The sequence below is a fragment of the Alligator sinensis genome, unplaced genomic scaffold, assembly GCF_000455745.1.
Source record: "Alligator sinensis unplaced genomic scaffold, ASM45574v1 scaffold368_1, whole genome shotgun sequence".
Lineage (NCBI taxonomy): Eukaryota > Metazoa > Chordata > Crocodylia > Alligatoridae > Alligator > Alligator sinensis.
This window is the reverse complement of record NW_005842025.1, coordinates 1,779,931-1,806,145: the sequence shown is the minus strand read 5'-3', so window position 1 is coordinate 1,806,145 and position 26,215 is coordinate 1,779,931. Positions and strand designations below refer to the sequence as shown.

General features: G+C 44.4%; 1 protein-coding gene across 5 annotated transcripts in view; it reads left to right on the top strand.

The window, feature by feature from the left end:
- The window catches only part of TOX2 (TOX high mobility group box family member 2), a 381,887-nt gene that overhangs the window by 108,035 nt on the left and 247,637 nt on the right, over nt 1-26,215 (top strand). The window contains exon 1 of one of the 5 annotated variants that reach the window (XM_014519288.2): nt 15,496-15,513. The exons of the other annotated variants lie outside the window; for them this stretch is intronic. The gene's annotated coding sequence lies outside the window, so the exon portion shown is untranslated. Of the gene's footprint in view, nt 1-15,495; nt 15,514-26,215 lie in introns of those variants that run through there. 5 annotated transcript variants of the gene reach the window in all.

The following is a 26,215-nucleotide window of genomic DNA, read 5'->3' as shown; positions in this document are numbered from 1 at the left end:
AGCAGATGGTAATTAAACATAGTTGCTGTTGCTTGATAGTGGTAGCCTGTCAAATACTGCCACAGGTTATGTATTATTAGGCATTTATCCTGTGTTACATTCAGGCTCTGGGATGCTAAAAATGGAAAGCAGGGATCTTGGACAGAAATGGAGGCAGAGTGAACTGAAATGATGGTTGCTGCAGTAGTTGCAGTAATTGTTTCAGCAAAAAATGTGGAACAGGAACTGAGGCTATGGTCCCAGCTGGTTTTGAAGGTAAACACAGTGTGCATAGCTGGTGTTTAGTTTGCAGATGTGTGCATCAGTGCTAGTTGCATCATCCAGGCCTGAGCATAGATATTATATGTCATTTCTGCTAGAGTTCATAGGGGCTATGTTTTTTTCAAGTAGGTGCTGCAGGCTTTCTGCTGCTTTAGAGCTTTGTTGTGTTTCATTTTTAGGACCCAAACTTGCTTTCTTTTCATGTGATCACTGAAATATTCAATCCATCTCACAGAAACAAAGATGAAAATTAATTTTTCTGTTTTGTAGTCAACAGCACACCATAATCTGGTGATACATAGCTGTCCTTTCAGCCTCACTTGTGCTGAATTATCAAGCACGAGGAGTTCCCAATTAGGGCTGGAGCAGAGGTGCTGCATGCATAACTTCAAAGCAGTGGCGCCCAAGCTTTAGGCCCCATGGGCCAGATAAGTAGTGCAGAACTGGTCCATGGGCCAGATTGGGCCACATGCCTCAAGAATCAGAACCTTGGGTTTGGTACTGCCCTAGCACTGGGATTGGTCCCTAGGAGCCTGTGAATGTCAACTGCCACCCCCACATGCCCAGTGCTGGGATTGGGCCTTCAGAGCCTGCTGCTACCTATGCCCAGCCCTGCACACTGGGGTGGGCATCTGATCTAGTGCACAGAGCCTGGGGATCTCTGCAGGTCTGCGTATTTAGCAACAGGGGAGTGGACCCATGGGAAGCTCCACAGGCCAAATAACATGGAATTGCAGGCTTGTGGGAAATAGAGGAAATACTTCATTTAGAATGAGAGAGAGCAGTCAGTCAAGAAAAATTAGGCAGCATTACCTCCCTAGGGGTGCATCTACGTGTGTTGCTATGGCAGCATTGTTACTCCGGTGTGATTTAGTACTTCCACACAGCAGTTATTTTTAGCAGCTACTTTGCTGTAGTGGTGTGCTATACCAGGCGAGTGTCACTATGGCAACGTCTAGAGGCCCCTGCTAGTCATGTGCAGACGCTGGTGGACACTACATCGCTGTAGCATGTTGCTATAGTGACAAAGCGTCATGTGTAAAGGCACCCTAGGACACTTACTTTTTTTAAATGCAATTTCAAATAAGAAACTTCTTTGTGTGTGCGCTAGAGTTTAACTGAAACAGAGTCTAATCCTGTTGTACCGTATGGCATGCGCAGTTGAATGATTTGTGCTGCTCCATCTAGATTCAGCCTGTGGGGAATTCTGTATCTTAAATGTTTATGAAAAAATTGGGAAGAAAATTGTTTCTTTGAATAGGCATCATCAAAATATAAATTTAAAAAATGCATACTGGAAGGCCTGTAATCCTGGTATAAATTCAAAAATTGGATCAGAGAGAGAAATTAAAATCTCCTTTTCCCAGAAACATTTTCAGACCATGTGGGAGAATAATCTTATTTACAGGTAAATCTGACTGTTAAGGAATTGGATTGGACTTTCCAAGACACCTGACAAATAGATCTGCTTTCCAGGACTTGATGGTCCAGGAGGTGTCACCTTCCTGCTATTTTTGCATACAGAATGAATTGTCCGCCTGGAACCTGAAGTCCTTGTGATGGATTTTAGTACTAAAGCTGAGCTTAAAACATTGCTCTAATTAAAACTACTGCTTTTTTGGGATTTCATGTCTTCATCCTTTGAGCTGTAGAGCCTGGCAGCGCACCATGCACTTCTTCTCTGTATTAAAAAGCTGTAAAATGGGCAATCAGTGATAACCTATTATACCAGTGGTCCTTGTGAGAACAGCTGCACTGGGGTCAGGGAAAGAAAGGATAGCAAGCTCTGTACATGAGTGATGGCACAGAACAATATTGTGCCAGAGGCAGTATAAGGAATATGGTATATTGTTCTCCTACTGGCATGATTCTTTCTCGCTCTCTTTCCCGCCCCCTCTTTCTCCCTCCCCCTCGCACCTTTGGGTAAGCATGGATATAAATCTAGCTTTTGATAACCATTTTGATTGGCTGGCCAAATGCTCAGGATTATGTGCAACAGGGCAGAATGCCTCTCTCCCTGTACCAAGCAGGTGGATTTCCTTGTCTCCAGCAGAGGAAAGAATGTAAGGATCCATTCAATGGCACTGTTCATGCCAAATCACCTAGAGCAGTCCACATGCTGCTGCACAGGGGGCGTATCCAAAACAGAACTTCCCCCCAACAACCTCTCAGTTCCTTGTGTGTGAACTAGAGCTGTGGAGAAGGAAGGAGAAGGATTCATTGTGTAGTGGCAAGTCCATAGAATGAAGGTGTTGTCTTAGGAGCACACAAGCTGCAGGGGAGGAAAAGGGAAAAAATGCTGGCATGGAAGAAATGTATGGGGCAGGGGAATTTGGATGGTTTCTCCTTCCTACCTCCAACTTCTTTTTTTCTAGCATCCAGATTTCTAAATGAAGGTAATCTCTGTAGATTCATAGATGTAAGGGTTGGAAGGGACCTCAATGGATCGCCGAGTCTGACCCCCTGCCCGTGGCAGGAAAAAGTGTTGGGTTCATGTGACCCCAGCCTGGTGCTTGTCCAGTCTCCTCTTGAAGACCCCCAGGGTAGGGGAGAGCACCATCTCCCTTGGAAGCCCATTCCAGATTCTGGAAGCCCTAACCATGAAGAAGTTATTTCTGATGTCCAACCTAAATCTAGTGTGTAAATACTTTCAGTCTTGTCTTCCTCATCATACAGCTTCTCCCTGGTTTTTAGTTAGTGAACCTCCTCCCTTTCCTTACTCTGGTGGAAATGATATTGTTACAATTTTATCCTTCTTGGTTGTTTTCCCCTGTGGCATCACCTTGGGGCAGAGGGTTGACTGGGCTTGACCTAGTATCACTAAAAATGATAGATAATTAGCAAAGGTAGAGAGGATCAGAATGGAAACATATAGGGCTTCAGCTTAACATTTAACAGTGAACTATTTTAAAGTGTTTAGAAATGTTGCTTTTGGATGGAGAGTGGAAGGGGAGGAGAAGAAAGAGGGAGAGAGGAGGGGAGGAAGTTTGAATGACCTGTCTCTCAGATCATGATGATCTGACACTGACAGACTGAAATGAACTCTGTAATTTTACTGTGTTAGATTTAGTAGGTTGGAGACACAAATGGCAATCACAAGTAACCTAGAAAACCTTTCTAGGTCAGACTGTAGCTTTAATAGTATGGCCTTGCTTTTTTTAAGCAAGGCCATATAATTTTATGCTTACTCAGACACATTTTCCTTCCAGTAGTGCAGCCCAACTCTTTAAAACATGGCAAAGAATTTGTTGTGTCCCATACTTGAAAATAACTAGGAAAACAACGAAATATTTATTTTTAATGTAATTGATTAAATGGCTGTTTATGCTGCTCCCTGTATTTTACAATCAGTATATTAGACTAATTCCATATCTAGGAACCTGTCTGATTTTCAGTGTTAAGTACCTAACTAAGTGATCTTACTGACCTGAAACTGTTGGGAACTCAGCACTTTTGAAAAGCAGACAGGGGCGTGAATATAGCATAGGAATGTGTCTCTCAGGTTCCTACTTTTAAACTTGTTAGCCTTAATTAGTTTCCTACAATAAAATTGCTTGCATGCACAAATTCCATCAAAAGTCCAGAAAAATAGATAAGATCTACACACAGTCCATAACAGCTCTATTCAAGGAAATGCTAACATCTGCCAACCTACTAATATCTATTAACATTGAGGCAGAAGATGAAACTAGCTTACAGCCTCCTCATCCCTGAACTTCTTACATGCTTCCTGGAACCATGCACCTCCAGCTCTGCCACAGAGGCTTGCTCCTGCAGATTTTTCAGTAGGTTTGTCTAATAATGCACAAGGAGCCAGGATGAAAACCCAGGATGACTATTACCTAGGCAGCTATGAAAGCAGCCTTAGAAGATGAGACCCCTTTAAAAACCTTGTGTGCATCCTGCTCTTGGCTGAGTAGAGAATATTACAGTTAACATTTGAAAATAAATGCAGAGCAAGTAAAAGTGCCCAGCTGACAGTCCTGGAAACTGAACTCCTCCATTAGGAAGGGCCTCAGATACTCAGTGTTTAGGAGGTCCATGTAAAAGCCTCTGAAAAAAATACATCTTCATAATAAAGGCCTGATCAATTAAATGGCTTAATTAAATATGAAACTATATAGACCCACTGGTCATGTGTAGATGAAACAAGAGGCATGTGTGCATGACACTTCAAAGTGGGCTAAATGTTTTTGCACCGCTTTCATGGTGTCCGTGTTTGCATGCCTCAGTGGTGTATTGCTCATTAATTCCAGCTGCTCTAGGAAATTTGGCGGCATAATGTGCCTTAAATGACTTGGGCCTTAGCAAACTAAATTACTTTGCAGAGTTTTAGTTTGCTGCGGAGTGAAGGACTGGGCTCCATGCAGCCGTGCAGCTCTGCAGGAAGCCCTGCAGGCAGCCTGGCAGCAGCCTGGGAAAGCAGGCTCCACCCAAGAAAAGCGGCAAGCCTGATCTCCCCCCCCCGGCCCCCAGAGCCTGCCTGCCTGCCTGAGCTGTGTGGGGGCCTGGTGCTTCCCTCCACGGCTGCGGTGCCTCCTGGGACTGTCCGAGCCTGGTGCTGTGGAGGGAAGCACCAGCCCCTTCCCCCCCGCCCCTGCCACAGCCCAGTGACCGCTCTGCCCACCGGCAGCTTGCCCTCCCTTCCCTGCTGGAGAGGCAAGTAAATCAGTGGGGGGTGTGCATAACACCAGGTTTTTTAATCAGCCCTAAATTGAAGTGATGTTTCATCTACACATGCCCATTGACTTCAGTGGCATTATTCACATGGTAAAGTCAGGCATAGGTTTGAGTGCTTTCTGTCACATAGAGGGTGCATCTATATGTGGCTGTATGGCACCTTTGTTACTGCGCTGTCATTTAGTACTTCCTTTTGGAAGTACTAAAAGATGGCGCAATAACAGCCCATAGTGTGCCGTGCTGGCCCCACACGGTTATTTTTGGCTGCTACATCACCATAGCAACACGTTCTAATGAGGGAGTGTGTTGCTACAGCAATGCAGTGGCGGCATCGGTTTTTGCCAAAGGATGCTATGGTGCCATAGTGTCTTATATAGACGCGCCCAGAGAGGAGCACTGTAAGGTATTCACCCCATCCTATCTATGTTACTCCGTTTTGTCTAGAGGCCCCCTCCTTTACTGGTGAGGGCAGCCATGACTGTGGCACAGGAAGGACCACTATCTTATTTACATGGTGGCCCCTTACTTGGTTCAGCAATATTTAGGCACCTTAAGAAAGTGGGAAAGCCTTAGATTAAAAGAGGATGAGACTTGGGGAGTTTGAAAACTTCTTATGTTGCTTCTGGGTTCCTCAAATAAGACCTATACCTTGTCTTCCTGCCATTTAAACCTGTTATGTTAATGATCAAGCAGTTTCAACCTGTATGATTTTCCATTCATAAAGGGAAGCATGTACTCTGCTGAGATTAAAAGCTTGTCTTTCCCATGTGGGTAGCTCCTGAAGATTGTAGACATTACATGTGTTTTTATTAGTATTTCTTTCAATCTGTCCCTGCTCTTTTTTATTAGTGTCTCCCAAGCAGAATACAAACATAGTAACCTTGGCAGTGCTGAACTTCCAAGCCTACAATGATTGTGTGGGTCTGAAAATCAGTAAGTACTGCTAGGTAGAGCCAAAGGTAGAGGAAAAGCTGTGAAATGGAAATAAGCTGAAGCTGTGAAAATGTGGTGAGATGATTGGCATGGCCGTTGGTTTAAATTGTGCCATTGGATTGCAGCTGGACCTTGGTTTATGACCAGTGAGGCGGGGATCCCTTCCTAATCAAAGCATCCTACTGGGGCATGGCCATGCCCCCCTCAGCTCAGCTCTGTAGAAGGGATGAGAGGGCTGCTCTAGCACCCCCCGGCTTCTAGCCTGAGCCACTGCAGACATGTGCCTGCATTTTTTCAGTCCAGAGGGGATATCTGTTGGGTTAGAAACTGATTCAGCCTAGGCAGGCTAGACTACCTGCAAAGATTCAATCAATTCAGGCTCGACTTTTTGAATGTCTGTCCCTAGCCAGAGGGTTGGTAGGTAACAAAATCAGAGATCTTAGTTTACCCCGTTTCCAGTTCATTTAGGGAATATAGAAGTGGTTTGTCCTGATTGCTGAAGAAGATGCTTAACCAAAACTCTACAGGTTTCAAATTGTTTATTCATCTAAACCATGACCTACTTCAAAGTAGCTTCTGCCATTCCAGCAAAGTGTGTAATCTGAGGCTGCAGTGCCTTCTGAACAATTACAGTTCACAGTAGTCCAAATGAAAATGTTTGTTGAAAACAACATGTGCATAATTAAGGCTTAATGAGCCCTTGTCTGTTTGGAATCTGCAATTAGATTTATAATAGAAAATACTAGCAAATGCCAAATAGCTTTAAAAGAAGCTGAGCTAAAAGATAATTTTTCTGTAAATCTATAGTAACGCCATAATTTAATGATCTGGAAGTGGTGCAGAGAAAGATTGTAAACTCATTGGATAAGTTTGTATTGTGCATGTTTATCTTAAAAGCTGTCAGTCTTACTTGTAACTGTTTAGAAAAAGGCATGACTTCTCTGAAATCAGTGAGGATTCAATTTGTGTTTTTGTTTTGTTTTTTTTCTTTAAGCCATGAATTAGTTAGGCAAAGCTGCTTTTCCACTATCTCATCAATGTGCTTTAAACTTTTTGTTGGTGGTGGTAATAATAATAATGATATCTGCTGTCATTGATTATTTCAGGCAAGGCTTGTACAGTAATTATTAGAAATCAGAAGGAAACTATGTTCCTAGGTTAAGATTTGATGGGTTCACAATAGCTTTTATAAGCAAGGATTAAAACCCTATATTAACCTCTTAGTGTATTCTGATGAGTCACCTTTCACAGGTAGAGCAAATCCCAAATTATGCATGGAATACAGGCCCTAAATCCCACAGGCCCCTCTGCAAATATCATTTTTAGATTCTATTTAAAATTCCTACTAAGCCTTCATTCATAGATGTGAATCAATACTGTACAATTATCTTCACAATTGAGTTATGTAGTAGTAATATGGATCCTTATTTTTATTAAACTGATTTCTTTTGTTAACTTTAGTCAGGTTTCAGCTACCTTTTTGCCTATTTAACATCACTTTAATGCTGACACAGTTTTTTGGGTTTTTTTGGTAATACTCTGGCTTTAAATTTTTTTTGGAGTTTTCTCAAAGTAGTGAACTATATTCTTATTATCACAGAGTTAAACAACAGCTGAATCATTCCAGAATGTTACACATGAATGAGCACAAACATGTATCCAGAAGAAAGTGTTCAGGTTGGACATTTTCTAAAAAGAAGTGCTAAAATTAGATGTAAATTTGCATCAATTTTGGTTAAAAATACTGGATAATGATTTAAAAAATGAGGCAATGGAATATTATGGTTGAAGCTTTATAATTCGCAAAAGTTGGGAAGTTTAAAATAATGGTTTTGTTCAGCAAATTTAGCCCATCCTGTTAATGCAGCCTTGTCTGTAATATTTTATATTAGTGGATATGGAGATAACTTTCATTCTGATTCTACTGTTTGAAATAAGTCTGAGCTACAGCTCTGTAAGAACTGTAACTTTGCATTTCTTGGAGCTTGTCTATAGAAAATCTCAAGCTTGGTGCTACATTAACAACTTTTTTGCACCTACAAGTCATCTGCAAAACTGCTGTTAGCCACATACAACCCATAGAATTTTCTCCTCATTTTCATTTTATATATAAATGTATGTGTACGTGTATGTTTGTATAAATACACTCAGAAGAATCACTGGTGGTTTCACATTGAAATAAATGTACATTGTGGGATTTTCATGGTTTCAGTGTTCTCATGTATGTGGGATCCCACATTTAAATAAATACACTGGACTTGATTCTGAAACAAACTCTCAAAATAGGTTGTTAAGGTGTGGGTGTAGTGGGGCTTACCTATACTGAAGTGGTGCCAAGGCATATTGCTAGTTCATTTAACTGAGTGAATTTCACTCTGAAGGACTCTCTCCCTTGGAGATTAAATTATTTATCTGCTTTGGACTTTGCTAGACTCAGGCAAGTCTCAACAATTTGTGGAGTAGAATAAACTGCTTCCCACACCAAACTCGCTGCAAAATATTGCTTTTCAGAGGGATACCAAAGAATTGTATCATTCCATATGTGGCATTCAAGTGCTCTTCAAATTAACCATATACATTTTTCTCCGAGAAATGTCTGAGTATTTGTGTGCTGCATCCTGAAAAACAAAGAGCTCTATCTATGGCTGTGCTGCTCCATTGACATAGAACTACCTTACACCAGACTATCTGCCCAGTGGAGAGAGACCATGGGGAAGTAGTTCAGTGAAGGGCCACCATAATCCCCTACTCCTGGTGCTGGAGATGTTGGTGACTTCATAAACACCAAGGCTAGGGACACATTTAGAAAGCCCGAGCCTGAATTGATTCAGTCTTTGCAGGTTCACCTAACCTGTGTAGATTAAACCAATTTGCAAGTGAATAGACATTCACAGGCCAGAAGCTGGGGGGCCCTAGAGCAAGCCTTTGGATGGAGGAAAACTAAACTAAGGGAAAGGGCGTAGACAGGCCCCAGGCAGGCCTGAATGTGACTAGGGAGGGGGTTTAAACCCCCACCCTGGCCTACAAGTCTGTCTAGAGGGGGAAAGTAGTCCCTGTCGGGGGTCTCCAGCCTCCCCCCCCCCCGCTCACCTGCTGGCTGTTGGCCCGGAGTGAGGACAGGGACAGACCTCTGTAGCTTGAGGGGAAGCAGGGATTTAATCCCCCCATTGTGTGGGGGGTGGGGTGGCAGTGCAGGCACCAATAGGCTCCACTCGTGCACACAGGGCCGTGGTGGCCAGACACCAGTAGCCTGATGGGAAGTGGGGTTTAATTCCCCCATTGCAGGCAGCAGTGGCAAGGGCACCAATACAGCGCCCTGGATTCAGTCCTTCCGAGAAGCAGCCGGTCAGCCACAGGGTGGGGGCGAAGCAGGGGGATGTGACCTGGGTGCAGGACGGGGGAGCTGGGGCTAGTTATGGAGCCTAACTCACTGCTGGCAAGCCCCCAGGATCGAAAAGACAAAAGACTGCTGCCTCCCACTGCAGCAGTGCAGCCTGAGCTGGGGCGGCCCCAGGGGGCCAGAGTCAGTGCCTGCTGCCTCCTGCCTCCAGCCCCACATGGGGGCTGCGGTTTGCAGGTGGGATGCAGCTACACCACAGCTCCCCGCCTCCCTCCCACTCCCAGCGGCAGAGCAAACTATTGCAACAGGTGGAGGTGAAGCACCTGTCACCCGCTACCTGCTTGAAGTGGTGCCAGGTGCTTGGGGTGGGCTGTTGTGGGCCAAGGGCAGTGGCAGGGGGAGGCAATGGACCATTGCAGCCTGGTCCAGCCTGGCTCCACGGCTGAGAGGCATAGGCAGTGATTGGCCCATGGCAGCCTACCCCAAATCCCCAGTGCTGCCATGAGCAGGAAGCAGTTAACAAGTGCCTCACTTACACCTGCTGCAATGGTTTGCTCCACCACCACTGCCAGGAGAGGGAGGGGGTTGGGAAGCAGTGCTCCAGCTGCAGCCTGCCTGCAAAACATAGCTGCCATGTGGGGTTGAAGGTGGGAGGCAGCAGGCAGTGACTGTGGCCCTCTGGGGTCGTCCTACCCTGAGCTGTGCTGTTGCAGCAGGAGGCAGCGGTAGTCAGGCTCCATAACTAGCCCCAGCTCCCCCACCCCACCCTGCAGTCAGGTCACATCCCCCCCTACCTGCCCCATCTCTGTGGCTGGCTGGCTGCTCCTCAGAGGGACATAGCCCAGAGTGCCATGTCAGTGCCCCCACCACTGCTGCTTGCAATGGGGGAGATTAAACCCACAACTTCTCCTGAGGCTATTAGGGTCTAGCTGCCGTGGCCCTGGGTGTACAAGCGAAGCCTATCCATGTCTGTGCCACCCCCCCCCGCTATGGGGGGATTAAACCCTCCACTTCCCCTGAGGCTACTGGGGTCTGGACCAGCCCCTGCTCCTACTGCTGGAGCAGCGAGGGGGGTGGGGAGCTGGGAATGTCGGGAAAGGGCTGCTGCTCCCTTTCCAGGAAGACCACGCAGCACTCCAGAGCAGGGTTTCCCACCCCCACCCCTTTCTTAGCCAGCCAGAGCAGTGATAGTGCTTCAGCTAGGAAAGAGAAGGGAGGGGCCTACCCTGCTTGGCTAGAACAGACAGCCCAGCCCAACCCAGCCCAGAGCTGCAGAGCATGCTGGGATGCTGGAGGATTCTGATTAAACCAGGAAGGGGTCTGGAACACAAGTTCCATAATGTGGTTTGACCTCAATCGGTTAGGTCTGATAATACATTCAGCCAGGTCTATCTGAAAACAGTTTGGGCCATTTTGAAATGGGTTTATGTAACAGGACATAAGTTCAGTGCACCGGTGTAAACCATTTTCTGATCACTTACATGTAAACCAGTTTAACTTCTGTCCTTAGCCCAAATGCCACAATATTACCATAGGGATGTTGTTTGCAGGTGCTGTTTGGAGGCAGTTGCCTGTTTTCAAGATAGTACAAATGGCGTATTTGTAGCAGCCCCTCCTGAGTGTTTCAAGGTAGTACTTAGTTTTTAAAATGGGTGTAGGCAGTTGTTCATTCTGAACACAGATGAAAGAAGTGAAGGAACCTGTGTAATGAGCTCAAGATTTGGCCAGAGGTAAGAGGCTGGGGTTTTTTCTCTTTGCAAGAGGGGAGTAATTACCATCCTTCTTAGAAGCAGCAGGCACACCGGAATAAGGAGGTTTTATGTGTTGTCATCATTGCCAGGGCCGTCCCGGGGGGGAGGGGAGCATGAATCGGGGTGATTGACCTGGGCCCCACACTTTAGGGGGCCCTGTGGAGCTGGGCAGAGCGGCATGGTGACTCTGCTCTGCCGCCGGCTTCACGTGTGGCCACTTGGCACCTCCCCCCACTGCTGCATCTGCCGCTAAATCCAGCACCTCCTGCCACTCACCACCCCCTCCTCCCCACCACCGAATCTGCCACCGGCTTCCTCGTGTCCGGGGGCAGGGCTCTGCACATCCTGACTTGCCCTGGGCCTTGCACCCTGCTGGCATCATCTCTGATCGTGGCACATGGAACTGTAACATGAAACTGAATTCTGTGCACTGCCTTTCAGAGTGGGTGCAGGGAAGAGTTTCATAAAAAAGCAATCATGGCAATGTTCATAACATTGCCCCTGTCTTTTACAGGGGGGGGCGTGTGTGTGTGTGTGAGAGAGATTACAACCACAGAATTTATCACTCGCGTCACGCTTATTTAAAAATACACATTTGGATTATGACAATGAATTGTTGGTGGTGTCTAGAGGTGCAGTCTAAGTGGTCTTGAAAAAAAAGGATATGTGAAACTACATTTCAGCATTACTCATGTTTTATTTCTTAGAAACGTCCAACTCTTTTTTCTTTCTTTCGTTTGGTCAGAATGGCTCTTTTGGAAATATATGCTTCAAGAGTTGTAGTGTAAAATTTTCCAAGTAATATTGTTCAGTATGTTTTGTGACTATAAAAGACTCATTTGCATGCAGAAGTGAGTGAAATCTAGATTACATAAACTTTTCACACATGCTTATGATCATTTCTATGTGCAGCAACACAAGTTGTCAATGCAAATGACATGTAAACAAACTTTTTCAAAAGTGAAAAAGAAGCTGCTGGGCTGTTGCTTCATTAACACTTCGGTATTTAAAATTAAAGGTCAGCTCTTTTAACCTTCTGCAGTTTTTTTTGTTTTTTTTGTTTGTTTGTTTGTTTTTGTTTTGTTTTATACTTTGTTAGAAACAGGTTTTGCAAAATATTGACCATTCTGATTAAACTTATCCTAAAACCATGTGTTAACTTGAGTTAGCTGTAGGAACTACAGCTTTTACTAACCATGACAGAACCCTGATAGAAGAACATTTGCAAAAAAGTATTTCATTCTGCCTCATGCTCAGTAATTCTATGAAACACCATTGTCTTTCAAGTTTGGGGATGGAACTGTGGTTTTCCTATGCTGGCTGGTAGAATCTTCAAATATCATAAGCATTAGGCAGTGTTTGGCTGTGCATGTTATGTAGATAGAATGTGCTTAGAGTTCCAGACTTTAAGACTGATTAACAGATAGTCAGAAAGTAGCTTCAGTTCTTGCCAAAAAATGCTAGTGGCTGTAGGCAAACCATTAATGCTATTTTTCTGGCTATAGGGTGATTACTTACGAAGTATATAGTACCCATGTGGGCTAGAGTCTAGAAACTTAAATAAATGGACAAAGTTCTTGTCCTGAACAATTTACAATATCAAAACTCAACAAGCCAACAAAATAGAAGGCTTAATCTGTTTTAAGAATCTACTCTTTTTAGTGCATTTGCTTTCCTAATTCCAGAGTTCCAGTTCTCTTAGAATTAGAATTCAGAATGCTAATTTTCAATATGCATTACTAAAATTATAACCTAATCTTTAAATTTGTGGCTGGAAAAAAACCACACAGCAGATTTTCAGCATAGCATGCATGCAAAAATATTATGCCAAAGTCATGTGGAATCCTACATGATGGTGGCTAGTTAGTCATAAAATGGGTGATTTGCTTGTGCAGTCAGCAGAGTTTTGCATAGAATTACATTCACCAATTAAGCATGCAAAATGCGCATATTTTAAGGCACATAATTTTGAAAAATTGGGCCTGTATAGGTGCACACATCTATTATTAAAAATTCTAACTTAAATCATTTTGTCTTGGCAAGCTCTTTGGAACAGGGCACACTTCTTTTATCCAGTGAGTGCTCAGTGAAGAACTTCAACAAATGCACCAAAAAATGAGGCAAGTGAACCTTGTAGACTCAGAAGTACTTTTTTTCTTGCACTCTCTCTGATGTTCAGTCTGAGTATTTGGCTCCAGTGGATTCAGTATATATTGTATATTTGGTTGCAGTGAGAGCTCTTGTTTTTGTATCAAAACCAGCATCTCCTTGAAAGACTTCCACAGTAGAACCACACTTGTAGCAGGTTAGAATTGGACACATATAGTCTCTATTTTTATCTCAAACCCAAGGTTTTATCTTACAAAAAACAAGGTTTCTAGATATGTTTGACTCATACAAACTCTGTGGGTTCTTTTAAAGCATTGCACATTTTCTGTCTCTCTAGTTTCCTGTGAATTACAAAATGTGTTACTGGTTAAATAGGAAACACAGTTATTCTCATTATCACTTACTGTATTTGTTTCAGATTGCATACATGCTAACCCAGTGCCAGTAAATGTGCTGCATCAATGTGCAGGGCACAAGACATTTAGAATGCAAGCTTGGGTCCACAAACCTTATTGTTATTTGCTTCTTGGCTGCTTGATGGGAGAAGGAGCAATTTACCAGGAGCACTCTTGTTGCAGATAAACAATGTGGATGCATTTGTTGTTTGGTAGCAAAAAGAAAACCGTTCAAGTAAGACTTATAGGCATATCAGTTTGTGCTATGATCAGGTCTTGCAAGTTAAACAGTGTCTAGTCCCATTAATGGCCTAAGTGGAGGTCCCTAAAGCAAACTTGCAGTGCTTTTGGAAGATATGTTGTTACTAGAAGGTGCTCTTCCCTTTAGTCAGTAGCAAACCAATACAGCATGGCTTGCGAGGGTGTGGGACTGCTGAAAATATTGTCTCTTGGAGAAGACATTCTGATTCTTTATGGTCATTGCAGACCCCTGCATCCAAAGGTGAAAGTGTCAACCCTGGTATCCTGGCCAGATTGCAGTTGGGTAATTATATTCTGCCTGTTATCATCTGATTGTTGTTTCAGTTGGATAAACAATTTTCATTCTCTTGCTATTCTAAGGTAATGAAGAGTTGCATTGTCCTCTCACCAGTGTTTCAGAGATGATTGCATGTCAGTGGCAGATGAAGTGATTCCTCTACAGATATTAAGTCTAATTGTATTTCCATTGTCCATTCACAGACTCCCAGAAAATAACTTGAGCTTGGATTTAAATTTAAAACTGAAGTAATAGTATTAACGTTCCTGTAACTGTACTGGATAATACTTGCATAGGCAAAGATAGAATCACACTCATAGTTTGCAAAGTACCGCATGATCTGCTTAAGCTCCTGTCTTGACAGTGTCACATTAGAATGTTGTGCTGGAGTGTCTGGCAACTGAAAAAAGGAATACAAACTTAATCAAGTTTGTATTCCTTTTTTCATTCCTTTTTTTTGTAAAGTGTATTTTAATATATTTTACCACAGTCTGGCCTCAGTGACAACCCTGCAATCTTCCCCAGTCTGGTAAGAGGAAAGGCAGATTTTGGGTTGGGCAAAAGAAGATGCAATTATTTGATTCACCACTTTGTTTTTTGCCATTTTCTTTTCTCCTCACAGTTGGGCATGAAAGGGTTAGCTCAGAATTTTGATTTCTGCAATATTTTCACGCTTATGCATTCTGTTTCTCATTTCCATGACAAAGATTGTAGGAAGAGCAGAATAAAGTACAAAATTCGCAGAGCAATTTTAAGACTGTAATGAAAACAGAAGGGGGGGGGGAGGAGGAAGGATTGTAATTAGAATATGAATTGGGGGGGAAAATAATAATCTATTTCCATGTCATTCTTAAGACTAAATTCTCTTGCTGCCCATAGCTTTGAGTAGACAGGTTTTATTTGTGAAGAACTCAAACTCCTTTGCAGATTTTGAAAGATCCATGTAAATGAATTTCAGTTATCCTTCCTGCCAAATAATGTAATAAACCTAATAAAAATAGTGTACAGCAAAAACCCTGAAAAACTTATTACTTTCCCTAGATAACTAAATACTGTTGTTTGAGTATTTGCTGCGTTCAAGATTTTTTTTAAGCAATAAGAGAGAATATTGTAAATTATGAAAAGTGTAATTCTACCACCACAGCATTTGGTGCTGAATCTAAGGTAAAACAAGGAAGTCTGTAAAAAGGTTGCTGGGATATGTTTTGATGTTTTTGTGGCATTATAAAAATTGCAACATCAGAAACTACTGAAAAATCAATCCTCATCTATATATACATCCCATTTTTACCTATTGCCCACTGTCTGGTTTTCCCTATGCTCTTTCAATCACTCAACCATACTTCTCAAGTGGCTCCTATATGCTACCATAACCTGGTCTCAGATCATAATTTCTATTACAGTTCCAGTCCTTGTGAACAGGGACCTCTCAATCTTGGCAAGCGCCCAGAAAAAAGCAGGAAGAAGATAGGACCACAATACTCCCCCTTTCTTACAGCTAAACAGGTACCGTTCACACCCTTATCCCTTCCTGTTTAGCAACCTACGCCATCCTCTTTTCTGGTTGATGCTGTTTCCTCCATTGGGCTCCGTAAAAGTTGTATAACTGACATAAGGTCATGCAGTTGTGAGCCAATGATACACACACAATTTTTACTCAAAAAATTGTGTCCTGTTCACTCATATTGTTTGCAAAGGAGAGAGTTCTAGACTTAAACAGTCTCAGTGTATGGCTGCAATTGTCCCTCTGATTTCTGACTCCCAAACTCCTCCCCTAAACTGAACGTTATAAATAAACGTTATAATTTTCTAAAAAATGCTAATATCATATGCCCTTGGTAATGCTGTACCAAGGCAGTCCTGTGCTGCAGGTGCTGTACATGCAGTCCTCAGACTTACAACGCAATTGGTTCCTGAAAACCGCGTCTTAAGTCAAAATATTGTCACTCGGAACTAATTTTCACCATAGGAACAGAATTACAAATGGGGGATTGGTTCCTTTACAACGGCCAATACAGCTGCGTGCAGCTGATAAGTGTGTTGTGGTGGAAGGAGATGAGGAAGGGAAGGGTCATGGGGGAGGGACAGATCAATACCCCCTGTGGTGAGGGAGGGACTGGGACTGAGGTTGGAGCTGGAGCAAGCCCCCCCCCGCATGCCCTCCCAGACCAGCGGTGGGAGCAGTGGTGTGAATTGCCGGTCAAGCTGCCAGATGAGGAGCTACTGCCCCCCCCCCCCCCCAGCACCCACCTGGCCCCAGCTGGGCAGTGCTTGACCCAGCCCCAGTTCCTCCCTCACTGCGGGGGGTGGTGATCTGCCACTGCCATGCCCCTTCTCTTCCCCCTCCCCTTCCACCACAATACGCTTACCAGCTGCATGCAGCTGTATAGACTGTTGTAAAGATGAAACCCACGTCAGAACGTTGAAACAGGATGTCAGTTTATAAGCGTTGTTAGTAATGTTCATTGCAACTCAAAGTCATAACTCAAGGACTGCCTGTATTCACAACAGGGTAGGCATGATTATAACGATTATTTTCATGTTCTTCTCCACATTAAAAGCAAAAACCCAGTCATGGGCTTGTCATCCGGTTCCACCCCATCCCCTCTGCCCCTCGCAGTCATTATGGAATTCAGCTCCTCTGTGGATGTGTTCAACTTTGTCTCCATGCCTTGGTGCAAGTCATTGGGCACGTTCATTAATCAGGTATCTAAGAGCACTCTCAAGCCACAGGACTTCAATTGCTCTTTCATTTAGGTCTTCAGCTTTATACCTTCAATGTAACATAAGTTCAACATAATAGTTGTGGCCCTTCCAAGTAACCCAGGGTCTTCTGTCTGATCCCAACTACTCCTTGTGGAATTCCATGGAATAGGCTATCTGCTCCCCTACTCTTAGCTTGCTCTCTGCAGACCATCTGTCTGATACTTGTATAAAAACTGAGTTTTCTTCCCTGGCACAGGGAACCTTCTCTCTCTTTGAACTCGGACTGCCCTTTTGAGACCAGGTAATTTCCAAGATATCATCTGATCTCTGACATCACAGACTTAGCTGGAGGGCTGCTGATTGGTCACAGACAATGCTAGACCCACCTCCCTTGAGAGCTAGCCACCCTAGAACGTGCAATGAGATACCAGAGCATGTGTCCTCACTCTACTGAAGCTGGTCCCAGAAACTTTGTTCAGTGCAGTGAAGAGTTAAGGATGGGGGGGAGGGGGGAGCAGGGATGGTTATGCAGTTTAAATAGGTAAACATTAGATGTTTTAAAAGAGGTTAAAAATAAAAAGATCTTGAATCATAATTCCCCCTGGTTGTTAACATGATTTAAAATACTGAGTCCTGGTTTTTCCATGCATTTCGAATCTAAAATGATAATTCTTCTCTTCTGAGCCACTTTCATTTTAATTTTCCCCTCTAGTAGGGCCAGCAATCAGTCTTAGATCTGCAATTTAAGACAAGAAAAACTGAAAATTGGACCCAGATAGTCCTATAGTAAGTCCATATGTGTAATTATCTTAAAAAATATCTGTTCTCAGAGTTTTGATCCTTTCTAAGGATGAGTTTGTAATCTCCTCTCTTTTAGACCTCAGTGCTCAAAAATTATTTGAACATCATACATATTATTTTATTTTATTTTTTTACAGCTGCGAGTGAAATTCTCTATAAATAAAAGCCAAATTACTTTTGTAGCAGCTTGGTTTGTATAACCATGTGAGGAACATGTGACTTCTAATACATGCTGTACTATTAGACACTGATTTACAGTATTTCTGTAACGGCATGTGTGTAGGTGGCAAGACTGGATGGATGTGCTGTGGATACAGATGGAAGTGTCATTGCTTTCCTTTTAGGAGTATTCTGGAGGTTTAAGTAAATCTGTTTCTGAACTTTTTACCCCATTTGAGAGGACCAACTGAAGGGAAGTCCAAGTATTTCTGTGGACAACTAAATAATGCTAAGTAGATCATTGTGGGCCAGAGGCTGTGTAAAGACTTTAATGGAGAAATTGCAGTTAAAGAGATTAGGCTAATCCCAGTGGTATATTCCCTGAAGAAGTCAGATGCAAAATTATTCCTGTAGGAAATCACACTAGTGGTCCTGTATATAGCAGAGTCTAGTAGGGGTAGGGAAGAAGCAAATATTTCGCATTCCTGTGACTTGACAGAAATCTGTGTTGACAATATGGATTCTTGAAAACATTTTGAGATATTTGTTTTTTGTGTTAGCATTCCAGCATATCCATACGACTTTAGCCTCTAATGTCCTCCTGTAAGATGACTTCCATAGTATGGGATATAAATGTTATGGCAGAAATGCATCTGAGGAAGAAAAAAGTTTTGCACTGCATAAAAGGTTTTGATTTTTAGATGGAAACAGCTTTACTTAGTACACCATCAGCAAAAATAATCTTCATTAGAGTGTGAGTTGATTGGATACAACCAAGTAAACCTCAACAGCAGTTACGCTGAAATGTTAAGTAGTTGTAACCATGATGGTCCAGAAATGATGAGAGGTAGTAATTTCTTAGGGTGATATCTTATTGGGCCAACTATGTAGTTGGGATAAAGTTAGGCATTACATTTGAAAGTTTGTCTGACTTTATTCCAACTATATAATTGATCCACTAAAATATATTACCCTAAGAATTCCTTACCTCTGACATGATCTGATCAATTTTTGTTATGCAACTGAAGGGTTTTTTAATGGGCTATTATGTATATAGGGTTTCTCATCTATATACTTAGTCATAGATGTTTAAAGGAATTCACTGCAGTATTATTTTTATTCATTCTGTTTACGGATGGTAATGTTGTTAGGTTGGCCTTTCTGGAGAAAGACGCTCAGGGGCAACTTGGAGAATTGTAGTTCAAGATTCTTTCACCAATACCCTCCATTTTGGAATGATTGTCTCAGAGCAATGAGGAAAATTCACTACCTGCCCTTCTCTCCTAAGACAGACAGAGTTGTGATGCTGGTTCTTACGATGCTGATACCTGGATTTTGTAAACTACCTGAACCACGCAGCTCATTCCTCAGGAAGTACTAAACAGCTGCCTAATGACTATAACTTTTAGTCAGTGATGACCTGGGCAGGGTGTGCTTTGGTGGTCTAGTTGTGAAAGGCTCTGTATCACTGGTCATTTTGTAATAAGAGGCTGCGTCTAAATGAGTGGCGGACTGTGCAGCTGTTACTGCGCATTTAGTACTTGCTTATGTAAGTGGTGTTATTGCACAGTATTGTCCTTGCACAGTTTATTTCAGACACTATTGCACAGTAGCAGTGTGTCATGGTTAGTGCCTGCCAGTGTTACTGAACAGTAGCATCTCATGTAGATGCACCCGGACTGTTTTTGACTTTTCATGTTAAGTGTTAAAAAAGCATAAGTCAGACTGCAAAGAACCGTGACATTTTTAAACGTGGAATTCTGTTGAGTCTTTAGATATCATGTTTTGATTCATTTATCTGAAAGCCTGAGAGTTAGAAACTTCTTTTCTTATAAATGAAAGATGTCACCCATGACTCCAGGACCTGGAGCTTGAAAAACATCAATAATATAATAAAACTTGCAATAAAATTGTGAGAGCTGACAACACTGTCTACTGGAAGTTAGCATCGTCCCACAAACTTGAACAAATAATATTTCTTACTTTTCTGCCTTTTATAGTCAACACATTTATATTCTGTTTACATGGAACAAAAGTTCTACACTTGCTTTGATTTAGTTTCTGCTTCAGTGTGCAAGCAACATTTCTGAGCATTTGAATTCACTTGTGTCTTATTATCGTACACTCTGTGACCTCTGTGCACATTTTACAAGTAAAAAAATAATCACCTTCCAAACAACAAGAACAAAAACAACAACACAAAAAGGTAGACAAAATCCAGCCCAAAGGAGGATTAAAATAAAGTCTTTTAAAAAGTCAGCAGTGTCTGGTGCAGGATGCATTAATTAACATGTTCCCTTTGCCTTTTTCTATTGTAAGAATTGAATTGGAGAATCAGCATTTTTGGAAATTCTCCCTGACAAAGTGAAATTTGAAAAAGCTTGGAGGTCATTTCTCAATAGTCTGGAACAGGGTTGTCCAACTAGTGGCCAGTGGGCTGCATGCAGCCTGCAAGTGCTTTAACTTGCAGCCAGTGGACATCTGGTGCCATTACATCCTCAGCTCCCTGTACGTTCCCCATGGGTGCTGGTGCCATTTCCTCCAGCCATTGCCACCACCCTTCATTTTTGCTCGTTCTATTATCACTTCCTCTGCCTCTGGGTTATTCTGGTCTATGGATTCACCCTCTGTCCTCTAGCTTCTATTTCCTGCCATTAATCTGGGGGAAGTGTTGGGGAGGCAGCAATGGGGCTGCAATTCAGGGCAAAGGTAGTGATGTAGCAGTGTGGCCTGTAGGAGAAGTGATGGTAAAGCAGTGTGCCCTGCAGCTGCTTAGAACTTAGACAGTGCTGGTCTAAAACTGTTTTCAGTTGTGTTGAGTTCTGGACTTTAAAATACTTGACTGAGTGCCTGAGTCTATAACACTGACTCAAGAACGTAATCATTACGCTAACAAGCCCTTTGAGTTCAAGAGGGCTAATTGCTAGAGTGAATCTTACAGTATCAAGTCCACTGCTTAACACTTTGCCAGTGTTTACATCTGTACTAACAGAACAAATATATTTCCACTCATTCACACTGTTGGAGGTGAGGGGAGCATGCTCTACCACTCTCCAGAGGTTGAAATGGCCAGACAAAGTGCAGAATAGTAGAAGATCATGCCTATGGAACCCAGTTCAGAGAGATTTCTAGACGAAACTTCCAGCCCATACGGGCTTGTAACTTGGTCCACTGCACTGAAGTCTATTGGGCTTTTACTCCTTTTGTTTTGCTTTTGGGCTAGGGGTAGACATTCAAGAAGCTGGATCCTGAATTGATTCAATCTTTGCAGGTTAGTCTAACCTGCCTAGATTGAACCAATTTGCAAGTGAATAGACACTCAGGAAATGAAAGCACATGCCTGCAGTGGCTCAGGCCAGAAGCCAGGGGGCAGGGGAGTGCTAGAGCATGCCCTTGGCAGCAGGGAAGCTGTGCTAGGCAGGTGGGGGGAGGGAGTGTGGCCAGTCCCAGCAGTAGCCTGGAGTGAACTGGCCAGGGAGGGGTTTAATTCCCCCCACCCTGTCCCACCGGCATGGACCCAAGCTGGGGTCTGCCTGGTACTCCCCTCTTGCTGCTGCAGGGGTGAGGGTATGGCCAGAGGCTGGCCAGCATAGCCCTCTGAGGCAGAGGGGGCAGGAAGAGGGTTTATTCCCCCTCTGCCCTCCCGGGGACCGCAGCCGGGATCTGCCCACCCCAACTGCCACCACCGCTGATCACTCCCTGCGTGGGGCAAGTGTCAAGATAAGCTCCTTCCCTGCCCCCTCTGCCAGATGCTGGAGGGAGGGTAGAAATAACCCCTTCCCTGCCCCCTCACCTAAGGGGGCCATGCCAGCCGGCCTCTGGCCATGCTCCCACCCCTGCACTGGAGTGACGAGGGGGGCAGCAGCCCTGTCATGTTGTCCTGGGAGTACAAGCATCTTCCGAGAGGGGGGACTCTGCTGCGGGTGGGGGCAGGAGTGTAGGCAGGGGGGGGCCGGCAGAGCTGCCGCAGACTGTGCGGGTGGAAGCTTTAGCCTCGCAGCTTCTACTCAGCGCACGGAGCTTTGGCTCTAGCTCTGGGTGCTTTCCACCTGCCCCTCCTGCCCTGGGAAGGTGGAAAGCAGTAGGAGATGGAGCCAGAACTCCAGATACTGGGCAGAAGTTGCCAGGCTGAAGCTCTCGCCACCCTGACCAGTGCTGCACGGCAGGGCAGGAGCAAAAGTAAAAGCCACAACCGGAGGTGAGGGGAGCAGAACAGCCCTAGCCAGCACTCAGCTTCCCCTCATCTCCAGCAACTACTCCTCCTTCCACTCCTGCCACTGCTGTACTGCTCCAGGAGGCGAAGGGGAGGGGGGTTACTTCAGCCCAGAGCATGGAGCTCTAGCTTCAGCTACGGCTCCCTTCCTCTGCCTGTCCAGCATGATGAGCAGTTCCTGTGGGTGGAGTGGGTGGAAAGCAGCTGGAGCAGAAGCCAGATCTGCATGCTCTGAGCAGAAGCTGTTAGGCTAAAGTAACACCCCCCCCACTATCCCCCACCACCTGGAGCAGTGCAGCAGTGGCAGGAGGGGGAGGGCGAGAAGGAGGGGGAGGTGGGAGGAGGAGTAGCCGCTGAAGGCGAGGGGAAGCTGAGTGCTGACTGGGCTTGGCAGGGCTGTTCTGCTCCTTTCACCTCCAGCTGTGGCTCTTGGTTCTGCTCCACCATGCAGTGCTGCTTGAAGCAGGGGGAGCTTCAGCCTGGTGGCTTCTGCCCAGTGCCTGGAGCTCTGGCTCCAGCTCTGCCTGCCTGGCGCGATTAAAAGAGCTGGAGCCAGAGCTCTGTGAGCTGGGCAGAAGCTGCGGGGCTAAAGCTTCCAACCACCCCCTAAGAGATGCATGACAGCAACAACAGCTGGAGGTTAGGGAGGCAGGAGAACCCCACTGGCCCTGGCCAGCTCACACCCTGGCCAGGACAGGGTTGCAGTGGGGACTGCTGGGCTCTGGACCCACCGGCAGCTCTGAGCTGGCCCAGGCAGCCTGATGCTCAGCCAGCTACAGCCCATGCCCCCCAGCCCAAGCTGAAGGCCCCAATGGGCTGGCCCCTCTGTGTCCGCCTTCAGCAGCGCCTGTGGGTCAGCCCAGCTCAGCCCTACAGCCCCAGCCCCACAGCTGCAGGTGAGGCAGGTGGATGGCAGTGGGCTCTGGCCATGCCCCTGCCCCTGCTGCTGGAGTGGGGAGGGGGGCTAATGATTGATGGGCTGCTACACCCTTTGCCTGAGGGGACCATTCTGGCTGGCATCTGGCTGTACCCCCCCCCCCCCCGAGAGAGAAGAGGGGTGGAGCCAGCTCAGCCCAGGGCTGAAAAGCATGCTGGGATGCTGGGGGACTGGTTTAACTTAAACCAGGAAGGGGTCTGGGACAGAAGTTGCATAAACCGGTTTGACACAAATCATTTAAGTCTATTACATTCATAGATTGTAAGGGGCTGGAAGGGACCTCAGAAGATCATTGGGTCCAGCGCCCTGAACCAAGCAGGGAAGACAACTGGGGTCAGGTGAGCCCAGCGAGGTGATGGTCCAGTCTCCTCTTGAAGATTTCCATGGTAGGTGATTGCACCACTTCTGGAAGAAGTTTATTCTACAGTCTGGGCACCCTGACTGTGAAGTTTTTCATAGTGTTAAGCCTGAAACGGTCTTCCAGGAGTTTGTGGTTATTATTCCTGGTTTTCCCCAGGGGTGCCGTGATGAACAGTTGTTTGCCAAGCCCTTGATGTATTCCCCTGATGTAGCAGTAGGCAGCTGCCAAGTCCCCTCTCAGACTTCTCTTTTTTATGCTGAAGAGGCCCAAATCCCTCAGCCTTTCCTTGTATGGATTGCCTTGCAAGTCTCTGATCATATGGGTGGCTCTTCTCTGGACTCTTTCACGCTCAACCAGCTTTACCTTAAATCAGTTTCAGGCTTTTTGAAACTGGTTTATGTGCACTCAGTGTCTGTTCTGTTACAGGTTTAAACCAGTTTCTGACCACGTAAACCGATTTATGTGCAACTTCTGGCCCTAGCCTTGGAGTCAATTCTGGCAGCATAACTATGGTACCCGTTAGATGTTCATTTATTTGTGTATGTTTTATTTCAGAGCTCATGGGTATCTGGACTTTCTTCTGAATTTTGGGGAGGGCTTTGTGTAGAAGTGGGGAGATTGAGTTCTGTTGATGTAGGGGCTTTGTTTCTGATCTCACTGGGACTAGGATAGTTCCATTAATTTCAGTGGAGTCGCTCCTAATTTAATTGAGACTAAAAATCAGACCCTTAATATTTTAAAAAGAAAGAAAGAAAAACACTCGTCCAAGTTTAGCGATATATAGCACTCTGCAGCTAGGGACAGACATCCAACAAGCCTGAGCTAACATGCAAAGATTGATTCAATCTTTGCAGATTAGTCTAACCTGGCTAGGCTGAACTAGTTTGAAACTGGACAGACATTCTCTCTGGACTGAGGAAATTCAGGCACATGACTGCAGTGGCTTAAGCTAGAAGCTAGGGGGTGCTAAAGCAGCCCTTCCTTCCCTTCTGCAGGGAGCTGAGCTGAGGGGGGCATGGCCAGGCCCGGACAGGACATTCTTGTTAGGGAGGGAGGTCTGCCTGCATGGTCACAGGCTTTTCCCTGCTGGCTTCTCAAGGGGCGGGAGTGTTGCCAGCCCCCAGCCCCGGGCTAGCACTCTGAGGCAGGTGGGGATGTGCAGTGTTTGCATCTGTTGATGATACAGAGCTTTTCAGTCTTCCTCCCTGCTTCGTCATACTGTCTGCAGCAAACTGACAGATGAGCAAGCCAGCAGGGGCTGGGTGGGGGGTGGGGAGGGTTATAACAGTCTTTATCACCCGATTAGGAAAACAATAGCCTCTCTCCACATTATTTCAAACTTTTTAAACAGCTCACTGGCTGACTTGTTGATTAGCTCCAAAAGCCCTAAGCGGTCACTGTTCTGTCTGTTTGCCACAGTGAAACTGGAGAGAGATACCCACACAGGCACCTGTTGACATTAGCTTCCATACCACATGCTGGCTACAGTCCCTGCTGTATCAGAGAGGAGGAAGGGATCTCTGCTTAAGCAGCGAGTGGTAAGATGGGGGAGAGGGGGGCACAGGTAAGCCAGCAGACCCTGCTGTGCCTATAAGTGTGTGCCAAACTCCAGCCAGGGAGCAGAGGCGAAGGGCCAGTCCTGCTGTGGCGTAGAGAGCCCTGTCCAGCCTAGAGTATGTCGGGATGCTGGGGGACTCTTATTTAACTTAAACCAACAAGGGGTCTGGGACAGACATTGCATAAACCGGTTTGACCCAAATCAGTTAATTCTGATACTACATTCAACCAGGTTTATCTTACACCAGTTTCATTAATTTTGAAACTGGTTTAGTGTGCACTGAACATCTGTTCTATTACAGGTTTAAACCAATTTCTGATCAGTTATGCCAGTTTATGTGTAATGTCTGTCCCTAGCCTGCATCTTAATCTGTATCTTTGGCGTGAAATATTTCTTAACCACAATGGCAACCATTTTGTCTCTGTTATAGTTTCTTTATTCAGAAGTAAAAAACCAAAGAAGGTAAGAATCAGTTCAGCCCACTGATTTATTAAATAGTTTTTTCCGAAGTATGACTAAAATGAAATAATTCCAAAAGAGCAGAAGAATGATTAAGACAACAGCACAAGACTAAATTTCTTTCAAATTAAAGAGGACTAAAAGAAAATTGTATCCTCTACTCAGCATGCCCAAATCATTAAAAATGAGCCAGATCAATTTTTATTGGAGATGGAATATGATGAATGTATGCTCTCAGATCTGGAAATGGATTTGAATACTGACATGCATGAGGAGTTACACAAAAGTGAAAAGGATGAAAACCACTATAACAATAGGGAAATATTTAAATGTTTGTTTCTGCTGTAAATCAATGTAGACTGATGGGACTGATTGTTTTGAAGAGCATTCTGTAGTAAAATGAGAATAGAGAGAGAAAGAGAGCACACATTACTTATCTATTGTACCTGGCTAATGCATAAGTGGCAAACATCTAAATGAAAAAAAAAAAAATCTCCTGATGGGGAAAATATCCTGACACATTTTTAATACATTTTTTTGCACCCTTATAGCCTGGAGGAAGAAAAAAAAAATCAAACTAGTAGTGAGGAAGTTCTGAAGTTTCCACTGCATTTTGAGGGTTGATTTTCAGCCTGACTGCTCAGGTTGGCAATCAGTGGCACAGTAATTTGGAGGACAGGATTCATTACAGTTGTTATGAAGGAGTGAGGGGAATGTGTGCGTGTGAGGGAGAAATGATAAGATGTAATAAAACAAATTTGTTTTAACAAATAAAATGATCCAAAAGCCTTTGCTATTTTGATTTTGCTCCAATGGAAGACATTTTAAAACTATGAACTTCTAGATGAGCTCTATTTTCTCTTAGTTTCCTAAGAGAAACAGGTCTTAACCTAGATCTGTAAAGTGTTTGGTTTCAATGGGTGGACAAGTGAGCAGCATGTGTGCATGAAAATATACTGGAGATGGATGTGTACTGTTTATATATTTATTTATAGCATGGTAGGGATACTGTCA